Genomic DNA, 15,012 nt, shown 5'->3' on the forward strand with positions numbered 1-15,012 from the left:
CTGGTGAGGAATCTATGTTGTCTCTCCAGCTGCTGTATGTGCTTTGTGAGGTACATGCGAAAAGGGGCATTGTACTCAATAATAGGTCTTATAAGGGAAGAATACAGGGATGTTATGACCACCTTGTCCCTGGATGAGATATCCTTACTAATGAAGTGAGCTGTGTAGAAAGCTTTCCGTACAACAGAGGGAATATGGTGGTCAAGTCAGTTTCCTATCAACCTGGGTGCCCAAGTCCCTTATGACTGATTGTGTGCTTAGGACCTTATTATTAATGTGACAATTTGTGGGGATGTCCCTCTCCCCAAAGGGAATGATGATGCATTTTTTGGCATTCAGTTTGAGGTCATGTTTCTGGCACCAGTCATTTGTTTGGGTGAGACCCTCTTGGAGGATGTCCACATCACTAGTGAAATTGATGACAGCACCCAGCTTACAGTGATCTGCAAACTTGGTCAGCCACAGCCCACTGTTTTTGGCCTGTGCCTCGGAAAAGTATATCCCAAACAGAGGCCCCAAGACTGATCCCTGGGGTACACCACTTGTTAAGGGTCTACTGCTTGAGGTGACTTCCCCTATTTTGACTAGGTGGATTCTATCAGTGAGCCAGTTTGCTAACTGTCTGGTAACATATGGATTGATGCCTAGTTGAGAGAGTTTATCTATTATACCATAGTGGGCGATAGTATTGAAGGCTTCGACCAGGTCAGGGTAGGCAGTGTACACAGTCTTCCCCTTGTCCATGGCTTTGGTGACTGTCTCAAAGAAGTCAACCAGGTTTAGCAGGCATGGCTGTCCCTTGACAAAACCAAACTGTGTGGGATTGAGTGTTTGGAGCTTGCCAATGTCATTGTTAAAGAAGTCCATGATAATCCACTCCATGGCAGTGCAGATCAGACTAGTTAGGTTGATCGGTCTATAATTTTCTGGATCGGTGGACGCTCCAGCTTTATGCAAAGGGATGATGGTGGCTGTCCTCCACTCGGCTGGTACTCGGGCTTTGGTTGAATAAGGTGCCTAATGGTGCTGCAAGTTCCTGCCTGAGTTCATGTAGGATGCAGCCTGGGATGTCATCGGGTCCCAAGGAGGCTGTATTTTTTTTCCTTTGAGAGGCCAGTGATGACTTACTCCCTAGAGATAAGGGGAGGGGGGGGCAGGTGCTGGGGATGTCCTGATTTACTGGGGTGGGGGGCAGAGGGGTGAAGTTTTCACTGAACCTATCTTCTATGGCATTTGTGTATGTGGTGTCCCTTGACCACCAGCTCTAAGCAGATCTGGGTGCTTCCTTTGAGATTACGGACATAAGTGAAGAGGGCCTTATGATTGTCTGTAGTAGATATGGCCAGTTTGGACTCAAAGTTTGCTTTGAAGGATTTTATTAGTGTTCTTATTTGCTTGTTCAAGCTAAGGAGAGATTGCTTCCAATTAGGCACCTGCTCCCTCTTGGTCCTGGACAGCAATTGTTTCCTTTTTATTATAGAGTTTATTGCAGATGTCCACCAGACAGGTTTACTCTTCCTTGAGGAGGATGATCTTGTCCTGTCGGGTATTTCTGATTCCATGCAGCTATATAAATGCTCATATTGTACTTTGGTGTAGGTTTGGACATATGTATCAGTTCCTGTGGAGGGGGAGGGGCTGTAAAGCTGTTTATACCTTCCCTCAGGAGGTTGTAATCAGCTTTGGAGAAGTTTTTTTGTTTGACCCTAGCTGGGGGGGAGGGGTCAGGGGAGATGGTGACTTTGAAAATGACTGCTTTGTGGTCAGATCTTACCAGGGATGATGACAGTGTAGGGATGCTGCAGTGGTTACTCATGTTGGTTAATACCAAGTCCAAGATATTTTCACCTGTTGAGGAGGTGTTGACCAACTGGTCTAAGGGATTTGCATTGATGAAATCAAGGACTCTGTGGGCATTTGTGTTTTGTCATGACTAATCTGAAGTTGCTGTCTTCATTTGATCTTCAACCTGTGGGTTACCAGATCCGTCTCGGATTCAACTCTGCCGCATATCCAGCATCTGATCCGAGCTCAAAGCTCCTCCCCTTACCCACAATGCCTCTGTTTCCTTCCTCCTTTCAGATCTTGTTTGCCATGTTCTAGTCCGCATCACGATCCATGCTCTCTGCTAAAACTTTGGGTAAGCTAACTTCTTTTTTGCCTATTTTTAATCTATATTTTCCCTTTTCTTGTTTCTTCTATCTCCCCTCACGCTCTCTGCATCGGTTACTACAAAAAAAAAAAAAAAAAAAAAACTCTTTTCTTTCCTGTCTCTCTCACATGTGTGTGTTCCCTGTATGAGTGAATGTGTGTTAGTCCGTGTGTTTGGGAGTATGTCTGAACACCCCAAAGCAGGATTCCGAATGGTCTCACTCTGTGCGTTGAATATTTTGGGGCAGCCCATCTGGACACCTTCTGTTCCATCTGTGCCGGGTTTAATCCCCAGGCACTAATGGACAGGCGAAATAAACTAATTTTGAGAGGTATTCTTCCCCCTGCTACCACGGGGCACAGGCCTCTTCTGCCCTGGCTTCTACTTCATTCTCCACCCCGGCCTCTGGGACTCAAATTCCAGCCAAGAGGTCCGGGGACGGAGACAAGTCAGATAAGTCAGACAAACCTATCAAGTCTAAGGACAGGGCCAGAAAGCGATCCCCGGATCGCTCGGCTTCAGTGTACCTGCCGACTAAAGTTATGTCTGCTTCTAGGACGTAGTTTCCCTGACTCCATTCCCCCCGGTTCTCCCCGGATCTGGAGGAGCTTCAGACCCGGTCGCTGGTGCAGGCTTCCCCTCACCGCCCCTCTAGGTCGATGTTGGTGGCCTCCTCTTCTCACTCCACCCACAGCCTTTACGAAGCGGAGATGGATAGAATGATATGGAAGTTTATCTGCGTCCAGATACAGTTGGGAGTCCTGTCTGGCCCCTCTCCCTCTGTTGCTTGGGGGCATGCAGTCGGCATTTATCCCTATATCTCCTTCTCCGATCCAACCAATGTTTTCATAGCCCTTGGATCTGAGGACACTTGGTGTCAAGGGGTCGGCTCCGATTGTACCTTGTATCTCGCCGCTGGCTATGAACTTGAGCAGGTCAGATCCGACTAGCTCGGATCCATCCTGCTCTCTGAGCCGTAGCCTCGGCACTGGATCCAAGGGGATGGCTTCGGCTCCAAGCCTTTCAGAGCAGAGCCTTTCCTTTGGTATCTCGGCACTTGGAAATTTGGGTCCAGCTCCCCTGTTGACTCAGAGGGTTATGGCTCTGACCATTGTGCCTTCTCAGGAGACCTGTTCCCCTTCGGCCTACGATGTGGTGGAGAGGGTCCTCTCGATTCCAAGACCCCTGACAGTCTTGTCTTCAGAGTCCGTCCTGGCTCCCTCTGTTTCTGATACGGATCCGGACATTCTACCATCTCAGGGACAACCTGCTGCCTCATTGCCCCAGGACGCTCCCTCTTGGGGAACAGCAAGACATTGGCAAGGCCTCCCCAGAGACCCCGTTGAAGAGATCCTTCACAAACGTACATGCTAAAGGAGGCACTTGGGGGCCCCCCCCAGAGTCCCTCATGGAAGACACTGATTTAGAGGAAGGGGAAGGTTCCCCCGGTCACCCCCGAGGATGTCTCTTTTGAAGACATCATGGAAATCCTATGCCAGCATGAGGGTGGTCTGCCCCAAAACCTAACTCTGACGAATCTGTGTTCCCGGAGGCATTTAGCTCAGGAACCTCTACTTCCTGGGTGTCCCCTCCCGCACATCTTTTGGTGGATCTTATTATATCTCGGGCGTGGAAGGAACCAGACACGGTGGAGCCCATTTCCAAATGCCCTGACAAGTCTTTGAGTCCCCCTTCAGACAGGACCCATTGGACTAAGGGATCTGCGGTTGATGCCATGGTGGCGTCGACTGCCACTAAGAAGGGGCTCGCTCAGGAGACCTCCACAGCCCACCCTCCCGACTGAGAGTCCAGGATGATGGACCGTTTTTGGGAAGCGGGTGTATGTTTCAGCGACCTTCTCTGTGCGGGCGCTGAATTATATGGCACACGTGATTAGGCTGCAGTGAGACCTGGTCCAGGAGGTTGCTCAGTCCACCCCTGGGTCCATGTCAGCGGAGGACAAGAAAGTGTTCTCCTCGCATATGGCCACCCCCACTTGTATTGCTACCACCTCAGTGTCTCCTCTCACATGCTACTGAGGGCACCACTAGAGCTGTCTGTACAGGCATTACCATCTAGCGCCATGCCTGGCTCCGGCTCTGTGCCTTTTCAGATCCCTTCAGGGAGTCTTTTATGAATGCCTCGTCCGACGGTGCCTCCCTTTTTGGGAAGTCAGTATGTGACACCTTAGTCCAGAGTGAAAAGGACAGGAAGACTCTGTCTGCCATCGGGACCTGCTTTTCAGTCCCTCAATGAACCTTCTAGTGGAATCCACAGGGGACCAAGAAGATGTGGTTCTGAAAATCTCAGACCTACTCCCAGAACACTCGGGGCTCTCATTCCCCCAGGGGCAGAGGTAGATTTGATAGACGCTGCCCTAGAGGCAGAGGGGGTCCGAGGAATCAAGAGTCTTGTGAGCCTTTCTCCAAGAGACCCCGTTTAGCAACCCTGAAGGGTTACCCGGCTGCTCATCTTTGGAGACATTCAGGGGCACCTTTCGCTACACCTAACAGCGTGGGAGTCCATCACGGAAGATTGTTGGATGTTGCAAATTATATCCAGAGGCTATTCAGTCCCCTTTCAAATGTCACCCCATCCACAAAGACACATCCTGGATGTTTCACCCGCAAAGGGAGGATGCAGGACTGGAAATTGAAAAGCTGCTAGCAAAACGAGTCATCCAACCTGTCTCCTCCAGACCAGTCCGGGTTAGGTATTTATTCCAGGTTTTTTTTGGTGCCAAAGAAGATGGGGGACTTGAGGTCCGCCTTGAACCTGTCTGTGGCCAAGACAAAATTCCGGATGGTCACCTTTTTATCTATTCTGCCCTTTCTGCAGGAGAACGATTGGATGTGCTCGATTGACCTCCAGGATGACTACTACCATATCAAAATGGACAGGTGATCTCTTAGATTCCTTCGCTTCCGGCTGGGGACCAATCATTATCTGTTCAGAGCACTCCCCTTTGGTCTTACCACAGCCCCCGGGGTGTTCACCAAAGTGATGGCAGTGGTAGCGGCTCACTTGAGACTTCAGGACATACAAGTCTTCCCCTACCTGGATGATTGGCTTCTCGCTGCCCCTTCCAGGCATGAGCTCAACCATGTGAGGTACTCCCTTCTTCTTTTAGCCCACTGGTTGGACATTACCATCAATCTCAACAAGTTATCTCTGGCCCCGGTTCAAGTGTTAGATTTCATTGGGGCTCAGCTGGTCTTAATTCAATCCAAAGTCTTTCTTGCATTGGACAGGATTCAGTCTCTGAAGCTACACGTCCTTTGCATTCTCCAAGCTCAGACACCGACAGCAGAAGTTGTTTTAAGGGTGTTGGGGTCCATGGCGGCCACGATCAATCTCTTGCCCGTGGCACGCTTTCACATGAGGGGTCTTCAGTGGACCCTCATGATCCAATGGTCCATGTTAGATCTCCCTTTGTCTCATCCCATTTAAATCTCTCGGGTGTGCAGGGACTCTCTTCTGTGGTGGATTCATTCCCCAGATCTGGCATGGGGGTTGCTTCTTTCTTCCGCCTTCCCCCCTCGACCACAGTAACTACAGACGCCTCCCTGCTAGGGTGGGGGGCACTGCTCTGGCAGGACAGTCCAAGGCACATGGTCTCCCTATGAGACCAGATTGCATATCAACATCCTGGAGATGAGGGTGGTGCTTCTAGCATTGCAGGCTCTCCATGCCCATTTTCCCCCAGTGCCGATTGCTATCCAGACGGACAGTATGTCTGTGGTCGTCTGGTACATCTGCAAACAAGAGGAAAGCAGGTCTTACTCTCCATGTCACGAAGCCATGAGATTGTGGGAGTGGGCGATCTCCACCGGCCGTTTTCTGGTGGCAACGCACATTCTGGGGGAAGTCCAACATTCTAGCTGACAGGCTTAGCAGGTCTATTCTGATGCCTTATGAGTGGTTTCTGAATCTTTCAGTAGCAAAACCGATCTTTCTCAAGTGGGGTCACCTCTGATTCATGCTTGCGCCCCCCGGTCTCCTGTATGCTTATCCTCCACTTCCTTTGATTCCAAAATTCCTTCAGAAAGCTCACAGGCTGGGGAGCTTAGTTATCCTCATTGCCGCATTCTGGCTTCGTCAGGTCTGGTTCCCCTCTCTGTGGTCTCATTTGGTGGCTCTCCTATGGACGTTGGATCCAGTTCCGGATCTTTTTTCTCATCCATCAGGGATTCCTCATCCAGATCTGGGTAGTCTGAAGCTCACGGCTTGGCTGCTCTAGTTTTCATGATAGTCAGGACTCCTGGTTTATCTTCACCTGTCAAAAGGATCCTGGTGGCGGCTCATAAGTCTTCCACCAGAAAGGTGTACTCCAGCAAATAGAAACTTTTTCAATCTGGGGCTCACAGCATGCCCTAGATCCTGTCACCACGCTGGTCTCGGCGGTTTTGGAATTTTTGGCAGGGATATTCCAGCAAAGGGCCAGTTCCTCTACAGTCAGGGTCCAACTGGCAGTGATTTCCAGTTTTCATGTCGGTGATAATATGGCTTTCTTACCATCCTCTAAGCTTTGCAAAGCCTTCCTAAAAGGCACCTTTCTTCTTCGGCCCCTGGTGAAGGACCCAACACCACTGTGGGATCTTATGTTAGTTTTGAAAGCTCTTGTTTCGTCTCCTTTTGAACCTGCAGCCTCTGTGGATCTGCAACTTTTATCCTGGAAGACAACCTTCGTGGTTGCTATTACATCTGTCAAGAGGGTTTCAGAGCTTCAAGAATTGTCGGTCAAGCCCCCTTATATGATTTTTCATAAGGACAGGGTACTCTTGCATACTAACCCATCTTTTCTTCCTAAGGTAGCTTCTGAGTCCAACATTAATCAGGTGATTAATCTCCTGGTCTTTTTCACAAACTTTCAAAACAGATTATAAATTGCATGCACTGGATGTGCACAGGCAGTTACGTTTTTACCTGCACAGGACCAAATCCTTTTGCAAGTCTGATCAGCTTTTCATTTCCTACTCTAAACTATTTTTGAGGAAACCAATATCTGAGGTCACTATCGACCATTGAATTTCCCAGTGTATTATTTTAGCGTACTCTGTTAGGGGCTTATCCCTGCCAGGAAGGCACATTCTACCAGGTCTATGGCTACTTCAGTAGCCTTATCTGCTCTGCAGCCACTTGGGCTTCATCTTTTACCTTCATTTCGCATTACAAGTTGGGCATCATATCCTGGAATAAGGCATCCTTTGGCTCCACAACATCCTTCCATGAGGGCCTCCCAGGTGTCTGTCCCACAGGTTGAAGATCAAATGAAGACAACAACTTCAGATAAAGAAGTTATGTACTCAGCATAACGTTCCATCTGAGTTGATGTTCTTCATTTGTCTTCAACCATTCCTCCATCCTTCTCCAAAGTTGTTTTTCTTCATTTGTCTTCAGCCGTGCCTCCATCCTCCCCCCTGCCTTACATAGACTGTGTGGTGATGTAGCGAGTAGAGGATGTGGTCACCTCCAGGGTGCCTCTTACTCTTTTCTTCTTTGCTTAGGCAGACATTTGGTATGGAACAAGGGATTGAGTTGGGTGTGAATGCTAAGTTGGCCAGCAAACTCGATCTGAAGGGAGGAAAGAGATGGGGCATTGGGGGTAAGGGGAGGAGCTTTGAGCTTGGATCAGATGCTGGATATGCGGCTGAATCAGATCTGAGATGGATCCAGTAACCCACAGGTTGATGACAAATGAAGAACAACTCAGAGGGAATGTTATGGTGAGTACAAAACTTCTTTTTTTCTACCAGTCTATGGTTGGATAGTTCAAGTCACCCAGGATCAGGGTAAAGGGTAGAATCTTAATAGATTCAAAGAGGTCCATATAGGTGGAGTGGGCATCTTGAGTCAAAGTTGGAAGTCTATAGATAGCTGTGATTTGAATAGGGGTTTTGTCAATTGTTAACTGCTCCTGGAGTGCTTCCTGTGCATCATACTGTTTGGTCAGCCTGGAGGTGTGTATGTCTTTTATATATATTGCAACTTCGCCTCCTTTTGCTTTGCTGCCCATGGTTTGAGGTCTGAATGTATGATAGGATGAGTAACCTGGTATGGCTGGGGTATTCTCTGCAGCTATATACCAGGTTTCTGTGACTGCACAAATGTCCACATCTTCCATGATTAAGAATGCTTGCAATGAATGTAGTTTCATGTTTAGAGCAGCATGACCTTTAATTTACTTTTTGATGAAATTTTCACGTTGGTAGTTTTGACCTCACTGCCGTTTTAGACAATGCCATATGTGGAAGGCAAGAGCCTTTGAGGCTGCAGTGGTGCAGAGGTTAGCATTGTCGCCTTACAGAAAGAGGTTCTCCGGTTCGATTCTCGGCTGGAGTGCCTTCTCTGCGGAGTCTGCATGTTCTCCCAGCGGTTGAGTGAATTTAAAGACATGCAGGTAGGTGCGTGCATGTGTAGGTGTGCCTTCTTTGAAGGTTGGGCACCGGGCTGGCAACTCGACACCGTAAAAATTCTCTGCCAATCATTAGCAGGCTGGAGTTCCGCTGTGGCGACCCCTAACCAGGAAAAGCCAAAAGTCCAGCAGGGAAGGCAAGAGCCTCTGACAGGAGCCTGAAGCTGAAGAGAGACAGATGCAGGCCATCTGTGGCAAAGCATCGTGGTTTGTCAGTCATGTCATCCCAGCCTGTCAGGTACTGGATTCCCTTGGAATGACACCAGAAACTAAGCCAGTTGTTAAAGGCAGTCATTTTCTGTTTGTATTGAGGCATCATTCTGAGTGATGGTAGAGTTGCTTAAGGCTAGGAACATCCCTGCCTAGGACACACATTCAGTGAGCTCGATCATACCTCTCTTCATATAGTCCAGGGAGATTTGTTTCAAGTCTTTCATGCCAGCATGAACTATGACAGAGTCATAACAGTAACTGTTGAGAGACTTGAGTGCATGGGTGATATGGCAGATTCTGGCACCCGACAAACAACTAATCGTGACTTTCTCTTTATCCAGTCTGATAAGGGTCACATTTGTGAGTCTCACAATGAAGTCTCCCATGACTAGGATTTTGGGGTTTATGTTTAGGCCTTATTGGCTGTGAGACATAGGTGTGTGGACTATGTGTGATATGGTGGGCAGTGGAGTTCATGTGTATTTTTACCTCGGAGGTCTGTTTTGTTTTGGTATGTTTTTGTTGAGGACCTCCACATATGTGGGGGTGTGTTTTGTAGGTGTGGGTGGTGTTTGAGGTGTGGGTTTGTGTTGACAACCTTCTCAGTGTCAGATATACTGGCTTGTGGGGGAGAGAGCAATGACTGTAAGTGCTTGATGTAATTGCACCTCTCACAAATTGTGTTCTTAGGTGGTAGAAGTAGAGGGTTGTCCATGTACATGAGGCAGTTGTTACACTGTTTCAGGATACCATTATCAACCAGACTGGCAGGAGAAGACATAGGAAATTATCTGTCCATATTTGTCAGAAACTGAGGGAGAGAGGCCAGAGCGAGCTAAGAGGGTAAAGGGTGGAAGGTCTAAGACTAGTACTACTAGCTGATCCCACAAGTGCTACTAAATGAAAATTTGTAGCTGGAATACCTCAGAAAGGGTTAAAAACAGTGCATCTGCAGCTCTGGATGCAGCAAGCTTGTATCTAGACTGTGCTACTCAATTTAAGGTTAAGAACACAATAAAAAAACTCACAAATAAGCACAGATTAACCACTTACAGGCAAAAGAACATAACTCACAGTATGAAAAAATAGTTAAACAGGAATGAAATGCAGTAAAACACAATTAAGCAGTAATGAATTGTAGTAGATAGCAATGAAATATAGTTGATCAGTAAATTGTGTTAAAACAGTGCAAATGTCACAATCACAACAGTAAAAACAGCTCAAATAAAGCAGCAATTCAGTAGAATACTGTCATCAGTTTAATAAGGCTACTGACAAGCAGTAATAAATGCAGAAAATTATATGCAGTTGAACTCCTAAACACAAGCAGCAAAATTAAGTAGGAAGAGGCACAATTTTTTTTTGTTAGTAGAAAGTGAGAAAACAGACAGCTATATAACATGCAATATATGTCCAATATTTCCAGTTTTTCTTGTTGAACCGTATTTCCCAAATGTGATTGGCATGTAATCCTGCATTTATTCATTAATTTCAGAGTTGATGGTTTTCTTCTGTGATCTCCATCTCTCAGTTGCAGTCACTGGTTCATTTCCAACGTACTACTGGTTCATCTAGCCAACACCTGTGCTTTTCTCTGCCTCACAAGCATTTTTCCTTTGGAGTATTGGAAAGATTTTTCACTGGCATAGTCTTCCTGTGAACTCTATTATCAGAAGAATAAGGAGAGAGCCCCCCCTGTATTTGATATTTCACTTTTTTTGGACAAACTTTTGTATTTCCTCCTTAACATGTTCTGCATCAAAAATGACTGTCATCCTCCAGGAAAAATATTCTGATGATAGCTGGATAGAGCAGTTTGAATCTCACTCCCGCCTCTCGACATTCCCTGATTGCTGGAATAAATTTAGTCTTTTGCTTGGTGTACAGTGAATAATTTCCACAGACACTCCACTGTCTCCAACATTTAGTATTTTGTCCTTCTGCCACAGTGTTGTCAGAATCAAATCTTTCGGCTGGTAGGATTGCCGTTTTACAATTAGAGGTCTTGGCTGCTTTCTCATGGCTAGGTTTGGAGCATATACACAATATGCCCTTTCAATTAGCAAATTCTACTGTGGATTGCCAGCCCAGTTGCTTATTTGTCCTTTCATAAAATTAATGTAGTGTATTTCTTCCAGCTTGTCTTGTACAGCAGAAAATCTCAGATTTTCCTTGTGTGCTCTGTCCTCTAATTCTGTTATTTTTTGAAACATCTGTTCTTGAGCAGTCTTATACTCAACCAGCCATTTCGACCTCTGATTTTGCAGTTTTATCAGCTCTTCTGAGTATCTGTTTAAAGCTTTTTCCACTTTCTCCAGTCTTTTGTTGTTTCAGTTGATATATTCATTTCAGTGTTGTTTATTTTAATCAACTCCGAGCACATTTGACTTATTTTTTTCCTCTACATTACTGGAAGTCATATCTTGTACCAAAGATGGAGCCTGAACTATTTATTTATTTACTTATTTACTTGCTTAATTTATTTATTTACTTACTTACTTATTTATTTTTGCTGAACAGCTGCAGGCTTCTTTCCAGCCAATGTGTTTTCTCCTCACCTTTTGTTGCTTGTTTTCTTTCAGGTTCTCTAAATTTTATCTTTGTTGGCATACAGGCAGTGTATTTACTAGCCAGTAACTGAAGTTTACCCAAAAGGACAAATTCAGTGGCTGTCTTTTCTGAGTTTCTGTTTTTACACTGGGAGAGACAAATTTAAGTTGTTACTCAGTGTGCAGTCATCTTGGAAGCTGAAAAGTTCTTTGCATAGTGTCCAGAATGCCAGAAAACTGCACCCCTTCCTGGTTTTATGACTGCATTAAGCCCAGTATTACCTGTTACAGAGGTGATGTTTGAACATTTGCCCATGAACAATGTGGCATCACTAATAAAATTTATCACTATAGTAATGTGAGTCCGTATATACTAGTAGTGATGAACTATACTAGAAAAGTTCCAGAAGCAATGCCATTACTCATAGGTAATGCAATGGCTTTTGTCAGAGAACTGGTGTTTTTATTTTGAACTGTGGGTATCCCTGAAGAGATACTTACTGATCAAGGCACTCCCTTTATGTCATAAGTTTTGTATTAGCTGCCAGTGCTTTAAACTCAAGCAGTTGAAGACATTAATGTATCATACACTGACGGATTAGTGAAGAGTTTCTGCAAAACACTGGAATCCATGTAAGGAAAGTTATTGGTGCAGATGATAAAAACTGGGATCAGTTGTTACCCTAGTTACAGTTTGTAATTCCAAGAGGTGCTACAACAATCCCAGAGGACTGCACAACTTTGCTAAGGAAACTTGAAAGAAAGAAAATATACCATTTAAAAGTGATGCAACACTGCATTAGTTAGCAAGATACACTAAAGCTAGCTATGTCCATAATAAAGGGACACATGCAGACAGCCCAGGAGTTGCAATAAGAAGTTTGATACAAATGCCTGACCTTAACCCAGGAGATCAAATATCAGTGTTAGTGCTTTCCATGAAAAACAAATTTTGGCTAAATGGCAATAGCCATTTGTGGTTATTGAAATAATGCTTGCAGTGAACTAGGTTAGACAGCCAGGAAACAGAAAGATAGAGCAAGTCTCTCACATTAATGTATTGAAGCCGTGGAATGAAGAAAACATTCTGCATTGAGCTTGTAAGCTGAAGCTGAGCTTCACAGAGGAGAGACCCGAGAATCTGTGAAGTGCAGTTAGATTGAAGAAACATATAAAGTAGAAACGCACAAAACTGTGCTTTATGCCCTGATTACAACTATGTACACACGCAGAGTGATGGGGTGGGTGCAGCTATAAGACTTTGTATTGGGAGACATGAAAAATCTTAGAAACTTCCTGAATTCATTTCCATGTTCCATCATATTATTTGAGAACCTGGGTAGCAGAAGAGTCCAACAGTACCTCCTTGTCCAAAGCAGATTATAAGATTTCAGATTTACCTCATCAGCAAACTTGTGGTTATGCACCCAAGCATGTCTTCTCAACACTGTAACAGTAGCGGTGGTCCTAGACGCAGTATCTGCACAATCACAAGCATACATACCCTTTAAAGCATGTATACTTGGGACAAGGTAAAAACAGTTTGGCTCAAAAAAGCACTTTCTTCTATGAGAAGAGTGGTAGCCAATTTTTCAGACTGTCCATATGACACAGCATAGACTTTCACATATGTGCCTGGTAATTAAGAATTCTGAAGGCTAAAGTGGAAGAAAACATTCTGTCACCTTTGTAGTCCAACATGTTGCCCTCTTTGCCACCACAAGAAGGGTTCATGTTTTTGACCATCCTGTCGCCAGCCTGACATGAAGTGGAAATTGGTGATGGATCTGATCTGAGGTGAGGGAAAACAGATGTAGTAGCCTGAGGTACCTTATAAAGTTATCTGCTTTTCAGGGAGGGAAGGATGGATATCATGATGATTGCAGGCAGAGTTCAGCACATCCTTCAGGGCTGGCAGCATTGAAGGGATGGGTGAGGAATGAGGAATGTCCATTTGTAATATATCATACTATCTCCTCAATTCAGCGGAAACATCCATTTGTTCACATACAAATTCCTCATTCATCCTGACTGTGGTCTGATTAAAAGAAAACTTCTCCACAGGAGGGTGGAAGCCTAGTACTTTAAGATATCTTCTAGGAAAAGATATGGTAAGACCACAACTAGAAAAAATGTAAGCCATAAAAACAGGCCTGGCCCCTCTACTAAAAGTCAGGTGATTTTTCTTGGACAAGCTAGGTACTACAACAGGTTTATGTCTAATTTTTGAGACCATTTACTTATCTACCCAGTATATTTGAATGTCCAGCAATGGTAGAAACATCATAATGTGCTTCAGAATATATTCAAACAGACTAACAGAAATTCCCTTCAAAATTAAATGTGTGTGTGTGTGTGTGTGTGTGTGTGTGTGTGTGTGTGTGTGTGTGTGTGTGTGTGTGTGTATGTGTATATATATATATATATATATATATATATATATATATATATATATATATATATATATATATATATATATATACATATATGTATATATATATATATATATATATATATGTGTGTGTATGTGTGTATGTTATACACGTATATAGGTTCATAGGTGTGTACTAGGCTAATGGCCCTGGAGCCTTTACAAGCCTAGTCCATGAAGTGCCCTGGCATCATGCCGCCCGACGTTAGTTCCCAGTGCTTCTGTCAGGTAGAGCCACTGGAGTGATCCCCGGGGTGAATTTTCTATTTCCCATCCATTCGTAAAGATTTCTGTTGAAGAGGCCCAGTGAGGTGCTGTGCATGACATGTATGGGAAGTCTGTTCCAGAGTATGGGCAGTGTCTGGGTTATGAACCTGTCCCTCCAGCATGTTCTGTTGATTGTGGTAATTTGGTTGAGGTCTCTAGAGCGTGTGGTGCGGAGGGATTGGGATTTCTTTAGATGTAGCATTTCTGACAGAGCTGGATCAGACATGGCTTTGTAAGTCAAGCAGAGATTGTCTCGTAGTAGATGATATGAGACTGAGAATAGCTGGAGTTTTTTTGAGTCTGTCTGTGTAGGACATGTGTTTAAGGCCTAGGATCCTCTTCATGAGGTACTTTTATGGCCTTTCTAGCTGTTGCATGTGTCTAGTGAGGTACATGCCAAATGGCATTATACTCTATGACTGGCCTGAGGGAAGAGTAGAGAGAGAGAGATGATGACCTCTTTCTTCCTGGATGCAGAACCCTTGGTAACGAGATGTGCCACATAGAAGGACTTTCTGACCACAGTGGCAATGTGGTGGTCGAAGGAGAGTTTGCTGTCAACCTGTGTCCCCAGATCTCTTATAATGCCTTCAGTGTTCAGTGGACTCCCATTGATGTGGTAATTAGTGGGAAATTAGTTTTTCCCAAAGGGGATGATGATGCATATATGCATGATATCAAAATCTGAAGTATATGTGTGATTTAATTTTCAGTTACTGACATGTAAATGAACATGTACACTAGTTGGTGTTGAACCTGTAGCTGTATACCCTACATGATGGATGGCTGATTCTGAAATTAATATGTTTTTTTTTTTTTTTTTTAATGCTAATCGGAATAAGCAGGAAATTGATGCAGACTACTATATATACTTATCTTGGCATTAACCAAAGGGAGACAGATTCCATAGCTTTGACATGGGACATCTGCACATACAATGTGTTAAAGTAATCTGAGTCCATCTTTGCCTATCCTAGCAACTTTA

General features: G+C 44.8%; 1 protein-coding gene across 1 annotated transcript in view; it reads left to right on the top strand.

Annotated features, from left to right (window-relative positions):
• Positions 1 to 15,012, top strand: part of LOC122812417 (sialin-like) — a 1,040,020-nt gene that overhangs the window by 71,687 nt on the left and 953,321 nt on the right. The window lies entirely within an intron of this gene.

The sequence above is a fragment of the Protopterus annectens genome, chromosome 1.part1 (assembly GCF_019279795.1).
Source record: "Protopterus annectens isolate FY-2018-M chromosome 1.part1, PAN1.0, whole genome shotgun sequence".
In the NCBI taxonomy this organism is placed as follows: Eukaryota; Metazoa; Chordata; order Ceratodontiformes; family Protopteridae; genus Protopterus; species Protopterus annectens.